We start from the raw sequence: 12,267 nt of genomic DNA on the forward strand, positions 1-12,267 counted from the left end.
TATGTTTTGTTCACGACCTGTCTCCAGGTCTAGATAAGCTTTCTGCTCGTGCTCTCAAATGTGTCTTCTTGGGCTATTCTCGTCTTCAAAAAGGGTATCGATGTTACTCTCCTGAAACCAAGAAATACTACATGTCTGCCAATGTCACATTCTTTGAACAAACCCCTTATTTCTCTTCCTCTGTTCAAGACACTCATGTCATACAACAAGTCCTCCCTCTTCCTGTGGTTGAGTCCCCTATCTCAGATGTCTCTGTCAACCCAAGTCCTACTCCACCTACTCCCGAGCCCCTATCCCCACCTACTGATACCTTCCCGAGTCCCGACCTCCCACACAGGACTCTGACGGATAGCCCAATTATCCAAGAATTTGGTGACTCCTCGACTTCAGATCCTTCTCCTTCGTCTCCTGCTCCCACGCCTCCTGATGAAGGTAATTCTGGTTGGCCCATTGCTCTCCGAAAAGGTATTCGTTCCACTCGGAACCCCCATCCTATTTATAATTTTCTTAGTTATCACAGATTGTCGCCTTTCTATTGTTCTTTTTTATCTTCAGTGTCTTCTGTTCCTATTCCCAAAAATGTGAAGGAAGCCCTTGATCATCCTGGATGGCGACAAGCCATGATTGCAGAAATGCAAGCTCTTGAACACAACCACACTTGGGAGCTCATGCCCCTCCCACCGGGCAAGAAGGCAGTTGGTTGTCGATGGGTATATGCAGTTAAGGTTGGCTCTGACGGTCAGGTTGATAGGCTCAAAGCCCGATTAGTTGCCAAAGGGTACACTCAGATTTATGGCCTTGACTATTGTGACACTTTCTCTCCTGTGGCGAAAATGACTGCTATTCGACTCTTCTTTGCAATGGCCGCCATTCGTCATTGGCCACTTCATCAATTGGATATCAAGAATGCTTTCCTTCATGGTGATCTTGAGGAGGAAGTCTACATGGAGCAACCCCCTGGATTTGTTGCTCAGGGGGAGTCTGGTATGGTGTGCAAATTGCATCGCTCTTTATACGGCCTCAAACAATCACCACGTGCCTGGTTTGGAAAATTCAGCTCCATTATTCAAAGTTTTGGGTTGAGACGCAGTGAGGCAGATCACTCCGTCTTTTACTCGCATACTTCTCCTGGGAAATGTATCTACCTAATAGTATATGTTGATGATATAGTCATTACAGGAAATGATATTGTTGGCATATCTCAATTAAAGGAGCACTTGTGTAGGCATTTTCAAACCAAGGATTTGGGAAGCCTCAAATACTTCTTGGGCATTGAAGTGGCACAGTCTAAACATGGCATTGTAATCTCTTAAAGGAAGTATGCTCTTGATATCTTGCAAGAAACTGGTATGATTGATTGTAAACCAGTAGAGAGTCCTATGGACCCAAATCAAAAGTTAACAACTGAAGAAGGTGAATTATTCTCTGACCCTGAAAGATACAGGAGGCTGGTTGGAAAACTAATTTACCTCACTATTACAAGGCCAGATCTATCCTTTGCAGTTGGAGTGGTTAGTCAGTTTATGCAGTCTCCATGTGTTGGCCATTGGAATTCTATCATCCGCATTCTAAGGTACCTAAAAAAGGCTCCCGGGCAAGGGTTGTTATATGAAGATCGAGGAAGCTTTCATGTCTCTGGATATTGTGATGCGGATTGGGCAGGATCTCCTATGGACAGACGATCTACTACTGGATACTGTGTATTCCTTGGAGGTAATATTATTTCATGGAAAAGTAAGAAGCAGAGTGTAGTAGCTAGATCGACAGCTGAAGCTGAATATAGAGCCATGGCATCACTAACATGTGAACTTATATGGGTGAAGCAATTTCTTCAAGAACTTAAGTTTTGTGACATCAAGACTATGAAGATGTATTGCGATAATCAAGCTGCTCTCCACATTGCTTCAAATCCAGTGTTTCACGAGAGAACAAAACATATAGAAATAGACTGTCATTTTGTTCGTGAAAAGTTATTGGCAAAGGAAATATGTACTGAGTTTGTGGGATCGAATGACCAACTCGCAGACATGTTGACCAAGTCATTAAGAGGACCTCGAATTGAGTTTATTTGTTCCAAGCTGGGTACATACAATTTGTATGCTCCAGCTTGAGGGGGAGTGTAGGAGTAATTAATATATCTAGGCAATCATGATGTGTAGGCTAGGAGGTTGAGTGTTGGATAACCTCTAACCTAGCACCTAGCTGCAGCCTTTAGTTTTTCACCTTTTTTGTATCTCCTTCATCATATATATAAATATCAGGAATAGTAGAGGGAATTCAAATCAAGCCCTCAAACATATTTTGTCTGTTTTAATCTCAACTAAACCAAAGCATGAGTACATAAGATTAACATGCTACAAACACATCAGACCACATTCTTGATGTCTAAAATACCTAGTTCAGTTCTTAGCTTGTTAAACCTATCTCTAGCCAATGGTTTTGTAAACAAATCCGCCAATTGATTTTCAGTTTTAACAAATTTGATTTCACAATCTCCCTTTTGAACATGATCACGAATGAAATGATGCCTAATCTCTATATGCTTGGTTTTAGAATGTTGGATTAGATTCTTGGTTAAGTTGATTGGACTAGTATTATCATAATACAAAGGCACCTTACTTAGGCTTACACCTAGTCCAAAAGTTGATGTTTCAACCATATGATTTGTGCACAACCATGTCCAGCAGCAATATATTCAGCTTCAGCTGTGGAAAGTGCCACACAAGCTTGCTTTTTGCTATTTCATGAGATTAGACTTGATCCAAGCAAATGGCAAGTACCACTTGTGCTTTTCCTATCCAATTTACACCCTGCATAGTCTGAATCTGAAAAACCACTAAGAGATATGTTAGAATCACATGGATACCATAAACCAACATTGGTTGTTCCTTTGAGGTACTTTAGAATCCTTTTTGCAGCCTTAAAGTGTGATTCCTTAGGATTTGCTTGAAATCTAGCACATAAGCATACTCCAAACTGAATGTCTGGCCTACTTGCTGTAAGATAGAGCAAAGACCCAATCAACCCTCTATATTTGGTTGAATCTACTGGTTGGCCAGCCTCATCTGCATCCATAAGGCAATTTGTTGCAATTGGAGTGGCAACTTCCTTGCAATCCTCCATTTTGAACTTTTTCAACAAGTCAAAACAGTATTTTGATTGATTTAAAAATGTTCCATGCTTGAGTTGCTTGACTTACAACCCTAGAAAGTAGGCAAGCTCACCCATCATGGACATCTCAAACTCTCCCTGCATTGCTGCAACAAACTCTTCACACAATGTGTTATTGTTTGAACCAAAGATGATATCATCAACATACACTTGAACAAGTATAACATCATTATCATGTTTTCTAATGAAGAGTGTTTTATCCACTGCACCTCTAGCATAACCTTTTGATAAGAGAAAATTGCTTAGCCTTTCATACCATTGCCTTGGTGCTTGTTTTAAACCATATAAGGCCTTTTTCAATTTGAAAACATGGTTAGGATAGAGATGATCCTCAAATCCAGGAGGTTGTGATACATACACTTCTTCATTTAGAAAACCATTCAAGAATGCACTTTTCACATCCATTTGATGCAATTTAAAGTTACACATGCAAGCATATGCTAAGAGTAATCTCACAGCTTTTAGCCTAGCTACAGGTGCATAAGTTTCATCAAAATCAATGCCTTCTTCTTGATTATAACCTTTAGCAACTAGTCTAGCTTTGTTTCTTACTATATTACCATCTTCATCCATTTTGTTTCTAAAAACCCATTTGGTTCCAATTATATTCATATCATCAGTTTTAGGCACTAGAAACCACACATCATTTCTTGTGAATTGATTGAGTTCATCTTGCATAGCCACAATCCAATTACTATCATTCAAAGCATCATTCACATTCTTAGATTCAATTTGAGATACAAATGCAACATGTTCACAAAATACAATCCTACGTCTAGTAGATACTCCCTGTTTGATATCACCTATGATGTTGTCCTTTGATAAACCTTTAGGCTGGATCTAATCCTTGGGTAATTTGTTGTCTGCAGCTTTTTTAGTCGACTGTTTTTCCTTTTCAGCCAACTGATTTCCTGCAGCAGTGGACTTTTCTGTAGCAGAAATCTGCTCCTGCAGTATATCTTCCTCATCTGCATTCTTTGACACTTGATCTTGCAATTTTGGGTTAGTTTCATCAAATACAACATGCATAGACTCTTCAACAATCATCAATATCTTATTATAGACTCTATATGCATGACTTTGTGTAGCATAGCCTAGAAAAACATATCTTTTATAAGAAAGCAATGTATGCTATATGATGCATGATGCAGATCAATCAAGTATATATTGTTGACTCTTTTTCCTATCAATACAATACTACTACATGCATCATAGATAAGACAATGATTTGGTTCAAAACCAATTTTAAAACCTTTGTCACTAAGTTGGTCAAGGTATCACAAGTCTTTCTTTTCACTTTTGATAACCTGCAAAACAAATATATATTACATGGTACCCTTTGATAGGTTGGGTCCAACATGGTTACACCTTTCTTGATCCTTTTGGGATCCATTTCATAATCCCTTTAGGAACATCATATTTTCTAGCATGACAGTTCTTAATAACATGACCTTTTTGCATACAATAGTTGCATGAAATGAATGGCATGTCACCTGGCATGCTTTTAGAAAAGAAACTAGAGAACTTCTTGGTTTTCTTTTGAAAAGAAGGATTGAAACCAAGTCCAGCTTTGCCAAATACACAATTTTGTGAACCAAGAACAACCTCTAAGTTTGTTTCTCCTCTTGTGAACCTTGCACAGGTCTTTATAAGGTATTTCACTTGATTTTTCAAAACTGTGCAGTTTTCACAGGATTTTTCAGCTGACTGATTTCTAAAACAGTCGGTTGAATTACTGTAAATCATTTCCAAATGTTCAAAATCAGTTTTTAAATCCGCTGTTTCTTTTTCCAGTTGACTAACTTTGCTTTCCAGCCAATTGTTTAAGCCTTTCAACCGATTGTTTAATGCAGAAATCTTGTTTGCTTCATTATGCAACTCTTCAAAATCATGCAACAATTGATTATAGTCATTTAAGTCTAGAGAACTTACTTGGCTTGAGGAAGATGACTCATAACCAGCCATGAGACACAAGTTGGCTTCTTCACTCTCATCTTGTGAAGATCTACTTGTTGTTGAATCATCATTGTCCTCCCATGCAATGTATGCACGTTTCTCCTTTGACTTATTCTCCTTTTTCTTATCAACACTCTTCTCCTTTTCTTTGTTAGCATTTGGACATTCAATTTTGATATGTCCTTGTTTCCCACAGTTATAACATGTAAAATTAGAAGAGTTTGATTCATTGTGTTTGGAAGTATACCTTTTGGGATTACCTTTGATACCTTTCCTTTTGAGATACTTACCAAACCTCTTGACAAGGAGATTCAAGTTCTCACTTTCACTTGATTCAGCCACCTCATCCTCGAGTTCCTCATTTTTTTTAGTGCTAGTCTTCAAGGCTATGTTCTTGACCTTTTTCTCACTTGACTCAAGCTCATTAAGCCTTTGCATCTCAATCTCATGCTCCCTAAGCTTACCAAACAATGCAGCTGTAGTCAAAGTAGATAGATCTCTTGTTTCTGATATAGCCGTGACCTTTGGTTGCCAAGATCTATCAAGACACTTTAGCACCTTGATGTTTAACTCTTCCTTGTCAAATTCCTTACCCAAGCCTATGAGATGGTTGACTATGTCAGTGAATCTCTTTTGCACATCCGCTATGGATTCTCCTTGTTTCATCTTGAATATCTCATATTCTTGAATCAAGGCATGTTTTCTAGCTCTCTTAACATCATTGGTTCCTTCATGAGTCACTTCAAGAACCTCCCACATTTCCTTGGCACTCTTGCATTATGAAACACGAAAAAACTCATCCATGTTGAGAGATAAAGTGAGGATATTCTTTGCATTGCAATCATATTGGGCTCTCCTCCTTTCTTCCTCATTCCATTGAGTTCATGGCTTATTAACCTGCACATCATCAACAATATGTTTAGGAGTATATGGTCCATTTATGATTGCATCCCATATCCCTTGATCTATTGACTCAATAAAGATTTTCATCCTAATTTTCCAAAATTGGTAATTAATGCCACTAAACATAGGGGGTCTATGAATTGAGGCACCTTCACCAAAGGGTAACTTATTTTCAGCCATTTCAAGTAGTTCAAAACAGATTTAGGACCTTACTTGATCAAATTTCAAGTACCTTGCTCTAGATACCAATTGTTAGTTTTGAAATGGTTGAAAAGCCAAGAAAGGGGGGGGTTGAATTGGCTAGTTAAAACTTTAGGCTATTTTTTCAAGCTAAAAACCTCCTTTAATTGAATCAAATAGATCACCAAGTTAGGATGCAAACAGTACTGAACTATACATTTTCAATTGATCAAAAATAGAGTTAACAAATTGATTTTACTAAACAGATTCTGTTCTGGAATAATCAATCGATTGAAACTGAAAAACAGTCGACTGAAATACTGGGAAAAATGCAGAAATGTGATTTAAATTTTAAACCAGAAACAATGCTCAAGAATGATCAAGATCAGTTCCAAATGATTATACAAACATGCTCAATGCTTCAGATGCTATGAAAACATGCAAGAACATGAAAAAGATGATTAAAACACAAGTTCTTGAAACTTTAAAATGAAAATGCAAGAGAGAAAGGTTAGAGAAGAGAGAAGACCACAAATTTTTATACTGGTTCACTCAAACCTGAGCTACATCCAGTTTGTCAAGGCAACCTGAGCTTGACTTTGCACTATTTCAAAAGTTTTACAAAGAATCCACCCTTACACTTCCAAAATATGCAAAAACACCACAAAAGACTCTTGAATCACACAAGAATCACACCAGCACAGCAAGAACCCTCTTGCAGACCTGGAAAACCACCAGGCACACACACAAAGCTTGAGAAAGATCAAACCTTAGTGGTAGCACAACATTGCCTACCACAAACCACTTTCTCCAAGCTTCAAACCAAGCCAAAAGCTTCAAGAGTTGATTCAAGATCAATCTTCAACAGCTGCAACACCTATGATCATGAAGGAGAGAGTTTCCACAAGTTTCCAGAACCAATTCGTGCTCTAAAATGATCAACCGACCTCTCTTTCAAAAATCACAGCTTTTATAGTCAAACTGCTACGAAATTCAACAGGTTGATTTTCAAAATCAATCGGTTGATTTCACTTAACTTAAGTGAAATCAGTCGATTAAAAACTAAATCAACTGATTGAATTTGTTGCAGTTTAAGACTACTGCAGCCAACCTTTTAACCTGCTAAAAAGCCATTCAACAGATTAAAATAGACATTTTAACCTGTTGAAAAACCATTCAACAGATTAAAAAAACGCACCAAAGACCAAACTACATCTAATTAATGCTTTAAGGTCTACAACATGAATTACAAACTACAAGCACACTTTCTTAATGATGTAAGTACATGGAGAGCACACATTCCAGTCTTGATCACCATGAATATCATCAAATTTCCTTTCCTTCATCAATGTAGACTTCATTCCAATGTTTATTGCTTCAAGATAGTTCAAAAGAGCTTCATTCAATCTTCATCAAATCTTCAAGAAGCAAACCACCTTGGCTTCTCATGTCAACAATATGTACATGTGTCATTTTTCACAACTGCACATCCGGTTGCCGTTTGAGGAGTTCACCATGGGAGTATTGCGGTTGTTGAATGTTGCTCCCACTCAACTGCATCCGAACAACTGGGCATACTTGCAAGTGTTCCTGTTGTTGTGTATGGCCTTGTACTTGCAACCATCTCTGCGGGCGTTCCTCTATTTCTTTGATACGAGACTGAAAAGTCCGACTTCGTGGTTATCGCTTGTAAGCCGACCTGGAATTAACAGATTGGATGCTTTTACATCTTTCAAACATTTTAAAGATGGGTTCTTTAAGGTGGTGGTAAAGGAAGTTGGACGTTCACATTTTTACACCAACGATGGGGGTACTAAATTTCCATTTTTCTGGATCAACAACCCTTGAAGATATAAAGGGATGGCGAGGGAGGAGTTGTTGGTGGCTGACCGAGAGGTGGTGGATGCGGTGATGCGTTTTAGCGATAAGATGCCCACTAAGGGCTTAATTAGGGTTTATAATTCGGTTCATCCGATTATTGATATTGAAGGTATCTTTTTGTATTTTTGAGTGTTATATTGTGTTTGAGTGGTCTGATGGATGTGTGTTGTTGTTTACAGGTCACATGGTGCAGATGGGAAAAAAGAATGTAACACTTTTCCAAACACTGCGAAAGGAGAAAGCGACTAGAGCCAAAGCCGCTGGGAACACTAAAGTTCCTAACTTGTAGGAGTTGTTGGTGGATGTCCACGTGCACGGTGGGACGAAGAGAAAGGCCGAGTTGCCGGCTAGGCCTAGTAGAGGCAAAGATGTGAAGAAAGTGCGGGCCGCTTTGTTAGGGTCGGGTCGTCTAGTGGCACAAAAGGACCGGAGGCTGGCTTGATTGAGCTGCTAGAGACAACTGTTTGGAAGGATATTGAGATCAATATGCCGGAGATGCTGATCAATTCAATTGATATCATGGAGCCTAACCATCTAGTGAGGACTATGGTATAATTTAGTAGCAAGGCACTGATATTGGGGCGTCGGGTTGGGTCGTTATATCAACGGGAGTTAAAGGAGGGAAACCGGGATAAGCTGGCAGAATTGCAAGGTAAAGTTGACAAAGTTTGCGGAGGAGAAGGAAGCGTGGGAGAAGGAAAGGGAAGACTGGAAAGAAGAGAAGAAGAGGCTTGGGACTTGGAAAGTATGTTGCTTAGATTCAGAGGAAAAATTTAAAGTGAAGGTTGCTGACCTTGAGGTTGATTACGACGAGTTGAAGGAAAAGCATGAAGGCCTAGAAGTTGAGCTCGAGGACCTTTAAGGTTGCATCATCCAAGAGCATATTAATGGGTTCCAGAAAGGCTTGAGGCAAACGACCTTTTTCTGTAAAGACGTGGATGTGGCGGATCCCAAGTTCGATGTGAATAAGGATGTAGTGGACGACCAACTTATCAATGAAGCCGAAAGCAGTCCTAAGGAGGAGGCAGAGAAGACGATAATTGATTAGGATATGAATGCTGGAGAGGCCGTGGAGGGTCATGATGACCAAGCAGCTTAGGATATAGTTTTTTATTTTTCTATTCGTGATTAATCCTAAGTTTGTAATAACTCGTATAATCTTTTTCCTTGCTTTTAATGTGATGCATATTCTGGATATCTGTTGTGTGGTTGTTGGCGATAGTATATGTGATAGGAACGCGCTTATTGAAAGATGTTGTTATGTATTCGGTATGTTACTTCGTATGCCACTTTACTTGGATGAGTATTATTGACGTTTGTAGGGTAATAAGAGTACGTTTATGTGTATGCTATGTGAGTTATAGTACTCGACCCGGGCTACTTACATGTGGTAAGGGTTGGGAACTTAAACGATTAAAAGTAGATAAAGGGTGTCTGATCCAAGCCGCTTACTTGTGGTAAGGGTGGGAAACTTACGTGATTAAAATTAAGTACAAGTGTTTGACCCAGGCCGTTTACTTGTGGTAAGGGTGGGGAACTTAAGCGATTAAAAGTAAGTACAAGTGTTCGACCCAGGCCGCTTACTTGTGGTAAGGATGGGGAACTTAAGCGATTAAAATTAAGTACAAGTGTTCGACCTAGGCCGCTTACTTGTGGTAAGGGTAGGGAACTTAAGCGATTAAAAGTAAGTACAAGTGTTCGACCCAGGCCGCTTACTTGTGGTAAGGGTGGGGAACTTAAGCGATTAAAAGTGTGCCAAGGAGTAGACAAGGAGTAGACGGGAGATTAATAACCCTTTGTTTTATTCATGAAATTTGGGGTGCCTCGTTAAAAACTCCCTGGCCAAAACCCTCCTTAGGGAAAAAAGACCAGGTGAGGAAAAAGAGTACACCCAAGGTTACAAGTATTCGGTACAATAGGTATCTTAACTGAAGTAAAATTTGAGATGGGATACGTTCCATGTATTGGGTATCTCTTCGCCTGATAATTGTTCAAGCTTATATGCTCATCCTCCGGCATCTTCGCGTATTCGGTACAAGCCGTCCCAATTGGCGGAGAACTTGCCATCCTTCTTTCTTGCGCTGTTGGCCATTCTCCAAACTAAGTCTCCTCTAGTGAATGATCTTGGGCATAAGTTCGCGTTATATTTTCTGGCCGCTCTTTATTTGGATGCTAAGTTGCGTATTTGGGCCTTGTCTCTTAATTCAAATAGGAGGTCGATGTGGGTGCTCATGTTTTGGTGATTTTGAATTGGGTCGTACAGTTCTCGGCATAGAGATGGTTCGCCAATTTCGACTGGTATCATGGCATCTGCGTCGTATACTAGGCTGAAAGGAGATTCGTTTGTTGTTGATTGAAGGGTACACCTGTAGGCCCACAACCCTTCCACTAATTCTTTTGGCCATCGGGCTTTGCTGTTATCCAGCCGTTTGCGCAATTATACTAGTATGACTTTGTTAGCTGCTTCGTCTTGCCCATTGGTCTGTTGTTGTTCAACAGAGTTGGTTACATGTTTGATGCCTAGGCCGGTATAGAACTTAGCGAGTTCTTTGTCTATGAATTATCGGCCATTGTCGGTGATGATCGTATGTGGGACGCCATATCGATATATAATATCTTTCCAGACGAACTGTTGGACTTGCTGAGTTGTAATGGTGGCTAATGGCTTAGCCTCTATCCATTTAGTGAAGTAGTCGATGGCTACTATAAGGAATTTTACTTGGCCTTTTCCTGGGGAAAAAGGGCTGAGAATGTCCATTCCCCACTTTGCGAAGGGCCACGGGGATAGTATAGAGTGGAGATGTTCTTGCTTTTGATGGATGAGGTTACCATGCTTCTAGAGGGTATGCATTTTTTGACAAAAGTGTGGCAATCGGCCTCCATGGTTGGCCAAAAGTAGCTGGCGTGGTGGCTTCTGGTGGTCATGGTTCGTGCGCCGGAAAGATAGCCGCATATGCCTTCGTGTAATTGTTTAATGGTGTTATCCAATTGTCGGCTTGGTGTTGGGTTAGGTTATGGCAAGTGTTTGTTGTGGAAGGTGCGGATAGTGTTTGTTGTAAGAGTGATCGGTGTCGGCTTTTTAGCTTAGTGCTGGCCAATTTAGATAATATGTTGGCTCTGACATTTTCAGATCTGGGGATGTGTTGGATGCACACTCGTTCAAAAGCAGATTGGATGACGTTTCGGACCAGGTGATAGTATTGTAGGAGGGTAGGGTCTTTGATGTGAAATTCGTCATTTAGATGGCCTACTGTGAGTTTGGAATCGGTTTTGCACGTAAGCGTTTTAACGCCGACTTCGGGGGCGAGGGATAGGCCAGTGAGGATGGCTTTGTATTTGACTTGGTTATTGGATGTTCTGAAGGCGAAGTGGAGGGATTTTTCGATGAGGATGTCGTTGGGGCCTTCTAAGACGATGCGGCGCCTGCCCCTTTTAGGTTTGAAGAACCATCAACGTAAAGTGTCCACTGGTTTTCTTCGGGGGTTCGTTGCAGATCGTTGACGAAGTCTAGGAGGCATTGAGCTTTGATGGGGCCGTGGAGTTCATAACGGATGTTAAACTTGGATAATTCTATGGCCCAGGACGACATGCGGCCGGCAAGGTCTGGCTTTTGAAGTATCTTCTGGATGGGATAATCGATTTTGACGATGATGTTGTGGTTTTGGAAATAGGGGCGTAGGCATCGTGCTACGTGTACTAGGGATAGGGCTAATTTCTTCACCATTTGGTATCTGGTTTCGGGATCCTGCAAGGTTTGGCTAAAGAAGTATATAGGGTATTGAGTTCCATCGACATCCTGAACTAGCACGGTGCTAATGATGTGATCCGTGGCAGTGGTGTAGACAAGGAGGGTTGATGAGTGTCCGACTTATGGAGGATGGGTGGTGAAGTTAGAGTGTCTTTGAGTTTTTGAAAAACTTGTTCACATTCGTCGTTCCACGAGAACTTGGCCGATTTCTTGAGTAGTTGAATGATGGGTTGGGTTTGCTCGGCCAATTTGGGAATGGCGGTTAGACGGCCAATGAGGCATTGTACTTCTTTAACACTGTTAGGGCTTCACATCTCAATGATTGCATTGCATTTCTCTGGATTAGCCTCTATGTCGCGTTGTGTCAGCATGAAGCCGAGGAATTTACCACAATCGAGGCCGAAGATGCACTTTTCGGAGTTGAGCCG

General features: G+C 40.4%; 1 pseudogene; it reads left to right on the forward strand.

Moving 5' to 3' along the window:
- Window positions 1–1,349: 1,349 nt before the first annotated feature.
- LOC146888684 (secreted RxLR effector protein 161 pseudogene) lies at window positions 1,350–2,310 on the forward strand (annotated as a pseudogene).
- The last annotated feature ends 9,957 nt before the right edge of the window (window positions 2,311–12,267 follow it).

The sequence above is a fragment of the Vigna unguiculata genome, chromosome 1 (genome assembly GCF_037176805.1).
Source record: "Vigna unguiculata cultivar grain cowpea cultivar isolate G323 ecotype 2 chromosome 1, ASM3717680v1, whole genome shotgun sequence".
In the NCBI taxonomy this organism is placed as follows: domain Eukaryota; kingdom Viridiplantae; phylum Streptophyta; class Magnoliopsida; order Fabales; family Fabaceae; genus Vigna; species Vigna unguiculata.